A 12,071-nucleotide genomic window follows, 5' to 3' on the forward strand; every position below is an offset into this window, starting at 1 on the left:
GTAAGATGTAAATATTTATTTTACACAACAGGTCTGTTTGTGAATCCCAAAGAATCTACACAAAAAAGCAAAAACCAAAAAACCTACTAGATCTACAAAATAAAATAAGCATTATCTGAGGAATTCAGGATCAATATATGTATACCAATTATCTTTCTAGGTACTACCAATGAGCAACTGCAAGCTAAGTTGCAATAGCCCCAAATTTAAGATATTTAGAGATACATTTAACTGAATACATGTAAGAGTCATACATCAAAAACTACAAAATATTTTTGAAAAAATTGACTCAAATAAGTGAGAAATGGCTATTTTACATAAATTAGGAGACTCAGAGTTGTTAATGTTACAATTCTGCCCAAATTATTCTGTATGTATGATCACATACTCAGCAGAATTTTTTTAAACTAAAATTTATATGGAAAGAAAATACCTCAAACAGTCCTGTGAAAGAAGAATGAAGTTTGAAAACTCTTTACAATATTTAATGCAAAACTCTTGCAATTAAAATAGTGTGGTAATTGCATAAGGCTAGGTAATAAATAAGTGGTACAATACATAAAATCAAGACATAGTCTCCTGAAAAAAGAACTTAAGAAGACGGCAAAAATTTACTGATAAAATAATTTTTGAACAAAAGATGCTAGGGAAGCTGAATATTCTTACCAAAAAAAAAGTGAGAGATGACTTACTTTTTAATCCAGAGGGGCTTAACCTCAGAGCCATATTCCTATTTAGCTCTTTTATAATTTATTTTGAGACAGTGTCTCACTAAGGTGCTTAGGGCCTGGCTAAGTTGCTGAGGCTGTATTTAAACTCAATATCCTCCTGCCTCAGCCTCCAAAGCCACTAGCATTACAGGTGTGCACCATTGCACCTGGCTAAATTTACTTATTTTTTAATATTATAAAAAATATTAACCACATAAGTTTTACAGATGGAGGTAAAAGCTAAATAAACCTATTCAGTAAAGAACTAGAGATCTTTGAGATTTTATGGTAGGCAAATATTAATAGACAGAATGCAAAGAACACTGACTATGAAAAGAAAATAGATAAACAGGACTTATCAAAATTCAAAAGACACTAAACTAATTCAAATCATAGACTGAGATAACATATTCACAATGAATATACCTGACAAATAACAGATTCTGAACACTTTTTTAAAAATTACAAATCAATAGAAAGAAAAATACCTACTAAAAATGGCAAACATTTTGGATGGAGACCTCATAAAGGAGAATATAGGAGAGGCAAATAGACACCTGAAAATATGGTAAACATATTAGGTAAATGAAAATTGAAAATACAAAGAGAAACCATTATATACTCACTAGATTGGCTAACATGAAAATTACCAAATGCCCTAGAGAATGTAGAGCAATGGAATTGTTCACACATTGCTGGTAGGAAGTATAATAATGTAATCACCTTGACAACTGTTTAACAATTTCTTCTCAAATTTAACATATGCCTAAACTTTGGCCCTGCAATTCCACTCCTAAGAGTTTACCCCATCGAAAGGAAAACATGCCCAAGAACAGTCACATACAGAAATGCTCAAAGAAAATTAATTTATGATCATAAAAAATTTTGAATCAATCCAAGAGTATGTCAGTAGAAACACAGATAAGCAAATTGTGGTAATGTTCATACAATGAAATACTACTCGCAATAAAAAGGTGAGACTATGAATATATGCAATCACATGGATAAATCTAAACACCATTATGTTGATGTTATGCAATTCTTAAAGTTCAAGAATAAGTAAAATTAATCCACAGAGATAAAATCAGAATAATAGTTGCTCCTAGAGGAAGATAAATTGACTGGAAAGGGAAATGAGAAAATAGTGCAGTGTTCTGTGTTTTGCTTGGGATATTGATGACGGGAGCATACGTATTTGTCAAAACGCACTCATCCATATACTTAAGATCTATGCTTTTTGCTGTATATAATTATACCTCAATAACACAAATCTGGCAGGTACAATATGACATATTTATATAGTTATAGTTGTGTGTTCACACAAAGAAACCACTTTGCTTGACCATATTTCAATCAACTCTTCTGTATTAGATTCAAATGGATTTTTCTCAATGTCATTTAAATGATATTAGAGTAGGTAGAAATCCTATGCCTATTGGCCAGTGACCTAAGCATGTCACATGGTTGGATTTATAAGTCCATACATAAAACTGCCTGCAGAGTGTCTAAGGCCTAGAAAAATGGGGCAAATATCCAAAGCCCTCTACTTAGGAGCCTAGAATCTGTGGTTTCTGGGAGGCAGGCAATAGAGGACTCAGTTCTTTCTGTTGATCTAGAAACATAATCTGGGTCATAGGCCATAGTGTGCTAGAACCATGCAATACTTTAGTGGTCATCCAGGACAACTCTAACTGTACAGATGGAAAATTTGACATCCAGAGAGGTTAAATATTTGCCCAAGAACACATATCTAGTTAGTGGTAATCTGAGGCTAAACTCAAAATACCCTTATTCCCAACACTTTGAGAGGTCACTATATCTGACTGCTTCTCTCAGCTATAATTATACCTCATTTTCAAAACAAAAGTGAGTGGACCATTAGGGCATTCAGTCTAAACATTGACTTTTGAGTGTCTCCGACCCCTTTAAGGCTCCCTTTGATCTGTATTCAAACCAGATTTAGATTTGAAAGGGAAGGGTGTCTAACTGTGCTTGCCTATGCCCAAAACCCTCCAGGGCTGGCTGGCTGAGAAAGAACTTTATTTCAAGTTAACTGTATTTCAGTTTCTTGGGGCAATTGCACTACAGTGGTTTTAAGATCTTCACTGAATTTAAACTGCATTTATTCTGCAAGAGGAACACAAACATTTCATTTGCATGTTAGTTTCAAAGTAGTAAAATAATGGATTTTCACTCTTTGATACTTAAGGATCGTTTATATGTTTAAGATGTAAACAAAACTTTGCCTTCCAGATTTTAACCTCATTATTTGTTGTCACTGTGTAATTTTAAAACACCTGGAGATCTTGCTTGTGTCCCAGATTTCCTTTGGAGACTGGGTTTGTAGTCTAACGATGTTTACATTTTACTGCCAACTGATTTTCCTTATTGTAGTGAAAGTCTTTGGCAGGCTTCTGTTTAGAAACTGGATAGCAGGGATCTGGAATTACCCAAATAATTTGCCCTCCAAAGGGCTTCTGTGCTTGCCCCAAGCCTATGCCTGGTTCTGTGTCCAAGACATTTGGGACTGTCATAGAAACAGATTTACAGGGTTTGAACTGCAGAGCTCAGAGTCTCTATCCTTTCCCCTGAGAATGGTGGGAGCCCTGTGATAAATTCGGTCCATATCAGTCTGTTTGGGAAGACTTGAGAAACCTTGTAGTCCATGAGCTGCCTCGGTGAGCTGAGCTCCACAGAACTGCAAAATTTTCTGATTCTTTTTTTCCAGCTTTTCCCACCTGACTTTTCAGGTTCTGTGTGCTAATTTTCTGCTAGCAGGAGATGTGAAGAAGCTGCATGAAAAAGAAGAACCTTGGCAGAAAATAGCTGGGAGGGAAGAAGAATGAGAAGCACAGGCTGAGTAGCACTCCAAGAGGATCAGCAGCCATACTGAGAAGTCAGGGGGAAATAAAACCAAGAGTTCAATATATACATATGTATATTATATATTTATATATAATAAAATAACATGTATTTAAAATATAAATAAAATAATAAATATGTATTTTTTCCCCAGAAAAAGCATTACATAAACTTTTGAAAAATTTAAAGTATTGTTTTGGAAAATTTCCAAGACCTGTTCATTAGAAAGCCACTTGTTAGCTTTTATGGAAAAGAATCAAAGTTAAATGGTTTTCATTATACTTTTTAATAGACCCATCTTTAATGATGCTAGTATTTGACTTTCTTTCTAATTCTTATGTTTTTATAAAAGTAAATACATTCACCTTTTCCCTGCTTTTCTTTCCTCATCATGCTATGATTGCCGGTGCACCACAAAATTCGGTTTCACATATCTGTTCACATACCTGTTTTACATATGTGAACCACTTTAAGTGCCCTCATGCCCCTTTAAAAAGCTTTATTGACCTCACATGATATTAACCTAGAAGTCTACATGTGGAACTCAATGATACACAGGACATTTCTGAAAGCAGTGTCACCACTGCTGTGACGATGTGGAACCAGAAAGGTACATTTTCAGAGGTGGCGTGGACACTATAAGAAAGAGCAAAGGACACTACCATAAATCCTCAGTAAATATTTATTAAGATCAATGGTTACATACTATGTGCTGATGGGAGCTTTTATTTCTGAGTGGGAATTAGGATGAATGATATCATGGATGTATTAGAACCTCCTCTTTGCTTTCAAAACACAGGACAGTTCCTCCCCCCAGCCCCCCATACAATCGACCAATCTTTCTAGTCACAAGACATTGCATCATAATGCTTCATATTCATTTAACCTATGGTCAGTCTGCCCTACTTTGGTGACAATGATGTGACCTACAGGAGAGTCTTGCATAAAGGCCAGAATCAGATTGTGATGAGTCATTTGTCCTTGACTTACATGGCCACTTCTAAGGCACTAGCTGTTCATAATCACATTCCACAGTGCTCAGTGAATGAGTAATACTTCAGCTCGAATTAGAGAAAACAGTGACTTTCAGGGTGGCCTTCTAGAAGCTGTGGTGAAAAAGGGCAGAGAGGATCCTCAGGACTAGAAGATACTTACAGAATGAAAAATTCTTGTTGGTTACATAAAAGGTTACTTTTCTTCTCTCTTTCAAATCTTTTTTTTAAAAAAATAATGTTTTCCAGACTTTATCTGAGCCTACGCTACCTTAGATATTTTTGAGTGCTATTTTAAGCAATTGGGCATATTCTCTATGATGCCTTCTTTTCTGCAATTAGCACCCTTCAATGGAATGAATAAAATTTGGGGTTTCAATTTACAACCTAGACATAAGGAAAATTTAATTGAAAGGATCTTTTAGGATAAGAACAAAAAGTCTTTTGAATAATTAAGTGAAAGGAAAATGAAACAAGTATGCTCCCATTTCTATGACAAAAATTTAGAAAAGCAATAATGTTGTCATAGTTTTTACTATTGTTATGAGATAAACTATACATTGGTTAAGTACAATCATGCCTCTTCAGCTGAGAATTCAATCTGAGGTACAGTCAGCTCTGCTGATGTCAAATTGGTTGAGTTAAAGGGAAACATTTCCCGCACATTCCGCCCTCTCTCTAGTGCAAGCACACACACACACACACAAAAATAATAATAATAAAAAAAAAAAGTCCAGAGGAGTGGTTCTGAAATACTGGGTCAGGAAAGACATTGTTCATGTCACTAACACTTCAAGCTTTAACATAACGTCATTAAGTCACTCAATTTTCAACAAATATCATAGAGTAAAAGGCATCTCTTTTCAATCTCAAGTGTGTCATCAAAATTATCACAACCTCCCCTCTCAATCTGAGTGCCATATTCTAGAGAGCATCTATGTATTTTTTTCCCCTTGATTGGTGGGTTGATTTTTTTTTAAAAAATTTACTTTTCAATTTCTTCTAATTAGTTATACATGACAGTAGAATGCATTTTGACATATTGTATACAAATGGAGCACAATTTCTCCTTCCTCTGACTGAACATGGTGAAGAGTCATATGGGTAGTGTAATCATACATGTATATAGGGTAATAATGTCCTTCTCATTCCACCATCCTGCCCATCCCCACACACCTGCCCCTCCCCTCGACCCCTCTGCACAATCCAAAGTTCCTTCATTCTTCACCCTGAGCCCCCACCCCATTATGGATTAGCATTCACTTATCAGAGGAAAACATTTGCTTTTGTTTTTCTGGGTTTGGCTTATTTCAATCTGATATTCTCCAGCTTCATCCATTTGCCTGCAAATGCCATGATTTCATTCTTTATATGGCTGAGTAATAAGCCATTGTGTATATATACCACATTTTCTATATCCATTCATCTGTTGAAGGGCATCTAGGTTGGTTCCATAGTTTAGCTATTGTGAATCAAGCTACTCTAAACATTGATCTGGATATGTCACTGTAGTATGCTGACTTTAAATCTTAGTATTTAAACCAAAGAGTGGGATAACTGGGTCAAATCCCCATGCTGCTTTCCATAGTGGATGCACCAATTTGCAGTCTGGTGGTTTGATTTTGTTTGTCAAAATAATAGCCAAAGCCCAAACATATTCTAGAGCTATTTATCTGAAGAGTAAGTTGGGATTCAATGCCTTAAACTCTTCTCTGCCTTTGCCTAAGATAATGATTCTTTACCAGTTATCCAAGCCAATTGTTTTCTATTTCTTTACTTTGAGTTCAGAAATGATAAAATAGTGCTTAGTGTGTGTATTATTGTTTATAAATCTGATGTAACAATTATTGCCTTTTCATTAAGTATGCATGGACTTCAATTAAGTTTTTATATACTCTTTTGTTGAAATATTTCAACATTAGGATAAGAATTTCCAAAAAGGACTTTTCATAAACTTAATAGGACATCTCTGATTCCATCTTTTAAGTCTTAAGATTAAAATATTAGTAATTACATACCTGTAATTCCAATGTCACTTGACAATGCACATAGCCATAAATAATCAGCTCAGTATATCTCATCAGATTGGCATTGAAGCTTAGTGTCCAAAAAATAGCTTGCCTTGTGCTCAGTAACAATCATGCTTTCCTTGGAATACTCCTAAAACACTAGAAGAGCTGTATCTCTGGAATATACTATATGTTTTTCAAAGAGAACAATCTATTTTAAAAATAAACATTCTTTGAACTTTTTTCTTAGAAAAGTTCCTAAAGTATTTTTCATATTATGTTAATTAGTTGATATAAAATATATTTGGGTATTTAATATATTAAGATAATTTGGTATTAATCTGTTTTTTATGTAATTTTATCAAGAATTGAAGACATTGAAATTTGGGAAAGGTAATTGGAAAGGTTCCTGCATGCCTTGTAACAACTAAAATTGTATGGTCCAGGTCTTTAAAGAATGCAACAAAGGCTTGGGCAGTGACACATACCTGTAATTCCAACAACTTGGGAGGTCAAGGCAGGAGGATTGCAAGTTCAAGGCCAGCCTCAACAGGTTAGCAAGATCCTATTAATAAAAATGAATAAATAAATAAATGGCAACAAATTCCTTGTCAAATTTGTTATAAACTGAGAAAGGGATAGATGATTGGGTAATGACTTACTATTCAACATTCACACAGCTGTGTTATTTCCTGTTGGCTAAAATGTAAAGGCTATGTCCACACCGTAGCATAAATCACTCTAGCAGTCACCATTAATGAGAAAAACAAGACCAAATACTTCAACTGGAAGACTCTTACATATAGGCTAGACAACTGATCAATGCCCGCAGCAGGAGACACAGGCCTAATTTTAAGAGAAAATAAAAGATTCCCTTCCAAGAGAACAAATTCTTCCCAAATAGCGAGTTCAAGCTATTGAATTTTATGAACCTCCTTTTTTTCATTTCTTCTTTCTTAAGTGCAGAGGGGAGAAGAATCCTCTTGTTTTATAGTTGTTATATAAGGCTAGTTAATGTATCACCCTCTTCTGATCATGCCCCCAAAGAAGATAACTGTGAAAATGCCACCATTAAGTACAGAGTTTGTTTTATACCCTTGTCCTTACTCTTCATGCTTTTAAAACTATCTAATATCAATCATCTTACTAAATTCTCAGAGAAAGCCCATGACTCACATCCACATTTTCTGACATAATGTCTACGAAGGCATCCAGATTTCTTGTTTTTGCATCAGTTTTCTCTCTGCTTTGCTGATGTTTGTCGGTAAGTGACCTGTGCCTTCTCCTCATTGTGTAATTGCTTCTTCAAACACTTGTGCTAGAATATGAGGAGAGGCAGGCAACCAAGAACAAACAGTCACATTATGCCTTACAGTATTCCACTGTGATCTGAGAGCTCTGTGAAGACACTGACTTTGAAAAGAAAGGTGTCTGTAGTGTCCATCTAAAGAGGAATATTCGAAAGGATGGGGCATGGATTTCTAAGCTGCCTTATTGTGCAATTTAAGGAGGCAGATAGAATCCCCCCACCCAAAGGATGAAACAAAGGAAGAGAATTCTGGGCTTGCCCAAGGTCAGGCAGTGTGTTGGTTCAACCTGTACTAACCCACTTCCTGACTTGTAGTCCAGTGCTCAAAGAGAGAACACAGAGCTGTTGTTTATGAGTCCTCTGCCATCTCTGTGTGTGGGATCTCTCAGTTAGCCTTTCCTCCAGGCCTGGGATCAGCCCTCTTTGTGTCAGAGAGAATGAAGTTTCCATAAGAGGATGATTTCCCCTAATAATTAAAGGGTTCATTGCAATGAATAATTTTTAAGCTCATGTCTTTTAGGGAAACTGATTATGCAATATTAAAAAAAAACATATAGAAATGTTTGCTGTTGGTTTTCTCTTCGGTTGGTCTTAGGGTAAATCAAAGAAAGGAGAGAGTAATAAGAAGACAAAAACAAATAGGAGGACTAACAAAAGGAAGACCATTAGGCAACACATAATCCCCCAGATGGGGCTTTATATCTTGCAAATAAATGAATTTCTTAAGGGAAATTTTTCAATGCAGTCTGAAATTTCAGGATTCTCTAGGACTTTTGGCAAATTTGGATCTCGTAGTCTCATTGAAATGAGCAGTTTCATTAAGATGGCTCAGCTAGTAAGTGACCCATGCAGACCTAGAACTTTAGCCATTCATTCATTCACTCATTTGTTCATGTGATCATGCTGCCATCCTGCTCCAGGCCTTTCAGCGTCTGGCTTCCCATTGCCCTGAGAATCAAGTCCAGATCCTATGATCAGTCATTCAGCCACTGCTCATCCTTCTGTCTCCACCTCTGCTCCCCTCCTTCAGTGGACCTCAGCCATTCTGGCCTTCCTTCTGTTCCTCAATGCTGCCAACTCTTCCTTCCACATAACCTTTCCACGGTCTGTTTCCTGCCTGAGTATCCTCCTGCTGGGCCTTCTCATGGCTGATTTGTTCCCATCATTAAAGACTCAACTTCATATAGAGGCACTACCAGGCCTTAGGATTCAACTGTCACACTAGTGTACTTTATCATTCTACCCTGTTTTTTTTTTTCTTTTTTCTTCACAGAGCACGCTCCTTCTTATTTATGTGCTTGCTTCCTCATATATTGTTTATCTTCTGTCTGGAATGTATGTTCTCTGAGAGCAGAAAACAGGTCTGGCATGTTTACTGCTATATCTGTAGTTCCTGGAACAGTACCTAGCATGTAGCAGATACTTGGTAAATAACTGATAAACTGAATGTTAAATGCTTCAAAAATATGTATTAAATATACACTACACGTTGAGTGCTAGAGAATCAAAAATAAAAAAAAATAAAAAATTAAAGAAAGAATTCCTACCCTAGAAAGACTCAAAGCTGGGGACTTTAGGTCTTTGGTTTTCTACTCTACAATGCATTCATCAAATTTCACTCAGCAACTGGCAGATTCCTAGAGATTCAGGTCACCTGATTGCCAAGTGCAGTCATCCACTATTATTTGGGATCATTCACCAGTGAGGCGGGTTATGCTTCTGGTCTTGCCTGGGACAGACCCTTTTACATCTGTGTTCCTCCTGTAACCATTGGTAGTACCCCATTTGCTTGCCAAAGTAAGCCAGCTTAGATAATAAATTATGTGGTTACCGTATTCACCTATCATTCAATTCAAAACAAATAACTATTAATGCTAGTTAGAGTGGCTTAACCACACAGGCCACAACAGTAAAGGAATATGAAAGGTCAAGTCCTATCTCTGGAAAGAAGCAACTTCACAAGTCAAAAATGTGAGAGAAAATGAGGTGGGGCCAATTCCAATGACTAGATCCATGAATGAAAATAGGATTCCCCAAGATGTGTTCAGCGATTCTGGGAAAAGCAAGTAAGAGTGACAGGGAAATATAAGTGCAGAGCTCTTTATTGTGCCAGAAACTGTTATGCAAGCCTCATTTGCATTTCCTCATAAATACTATTGTAACTCCTATTTTCAAGATGATGAAATTGAGGCTTCCAGAAGTTAAATAATTCACCCAATGTCACATAACCAGAATTTGTGAATCTCAAGATCCAACTACACTTCCTTGTGATCGCCTGCCCCAATCTTTATGCCCACTACTCCTCAAATGAACATGTAAATAATTTGATAAAAGTTTCCTGTGCTTAAGTAGGTTTGGGAAGTGCTAAGTTCTTAAACTATGTTCACTGGCCATTTTTTTAAAAAAAATTCTAATTTGTTATATATGATAGAAGAATGTATTACAATTCATAATACACATACAGAGCACAATTTTTTATATCTCTGGTTGTATACAAAGTATATTCACAACATTCGTGTCTTCATACATGTACTTAGGGTAATGATGTACATCTCATTCCACCATCATTTTTATCCCCTGGCCCCCACCCTTTGCCCTATCTAGAGTTCATCTAAACTTTGCATGCTCCCCCTCCCAACCCCACTATGTATCAGCCTCCTTATATCAGAAAAAACATTTCAGCATTTGGTCTTTTGGGATTGGCTAACTTCATTCATTTAGCATTATATTCTCCAACTCTAGCATTATATTCTCCAACTCCATCCATTTACCTGCAAATGAAATAATTTTATTATCTTCTATTGCTGAGTAATATTCCATTGTGTATATATATACCACATTTTCTTTATCCATTCATCTACTGAAGGGCATCTAGGTTGGTTCCACAGTTTAGCTATTGTGAATTTTGCTGCAATAAACATTGATGTGGCTGTGTCCCTGTAGTATGCTGTTTTTAAGTCCTTTGGGTATAGACCGAGGAATGAGATAGCTAGGTCAAAAGGAGGTTACATTCTCACTGGGCCACTTTTCTATAGGACGTTTTCATGACCCTAACAAATCTAAGTGCCTGGTAAGTCTTCATGGGAGATATGGGCAGTTTTTCTTCACAAACTGCTTAAGGGACCATTTGTGTGAGGAGAGGGCTAAAGCTCTTCAAAGCAACTCCAGAAAATGATGCTCTAGAAAACCCCAGAAGCGCCAGCTACTTCCTTCTCTGTGGGTCTACACCTGTGCAAAACAAACCCATCAATCCAGTTAAAGCCAGGACTGTCCTTTCAGGGGAGACTCCAATGTTCTCAGCTCTGAGTGGAAGGGAGAGACCCTTCCAGGATGCCCTACACTTCTTGGTCCTAGCTGTTCCTATTTACATCAGGGTTTTAACTACCTACCCTTCATTGTGTCTTTCCTCTACCCACACTGAACATTTTTTTTTCTACCTTACCTTCTCATTTAGAAACCCAGGAATTTCCATAGGAGGATCTATAAATTAGTTTTGGGCCAATATCCTTATTACACTTTAATAACTGAAACCTCCTGACCATGTGGGATACAAGAGATGAAGATGAGTTTTCACAGAGAGAAAAAAAGAGAACAAAATCTGTGGGCTATTTTGGTCCTTCTGAGGCTCTTGCTGGGAGGAAGAGTTTGGAAGGCTAGAGATATGGATGTGGAGGACAGGTGAGAGTTGTACTTGAGTTTTTCATCTAAGGGTATGTGGGCCTTCTGAATCCATCTGAGAGTGCTTTGATTCCAAGGCAGATGGTGGCTACAGATGAAGGAATGAAAGGCAGAGAGGTCCAAGGGCAGGGGTGGGCCAAGGCTGTGTATTTGGTCCCTAGTGCAGTAAGGCTGCTTCCACTGGCCTCAGTTATAAGCATCTTCTGCTTCTCTTTCTTCTCCCCTCCCACTCCCTCTTCCCACTCCTCCAAACCTTTCTGCTTCCTCTTGAATGACTGAAATTGCCAGGTTTCAGAAGCCAGCCTGTTACTGTGACCCAGCAAACCAATTCTTGCATCTGAAACAGCTTGGATTAGCTATTGTTCCATGGTCTATGTACCTGACACTGACCTTTTAATTTTCTTTGTAATACAATCATTTATCCCTTTGGCACCCAAAATTTGCTTCCTATGTTTTGTAACTATGCCTTGACTTAAATGGCAAATACTTATGTTCTCACAAAAAAGTTCAT

The sequence above is a fragment of the Callospermophilus lateralis genome, chromosome 9 (assembly GCF_048772815.1).
Source record: "Callospermophilus lateralis isolate mCalLat2 chromosome 9, mCalLat2.hap1, whole genome shotgun sequence".
In the NCBI taxonomy this organism is placed as follows: Eukaryota; Metazoa; Chordata; class Mammalia; order Rodentia; family Sciuridae; genus Callospermophilus; species Callospermophilus lateralis.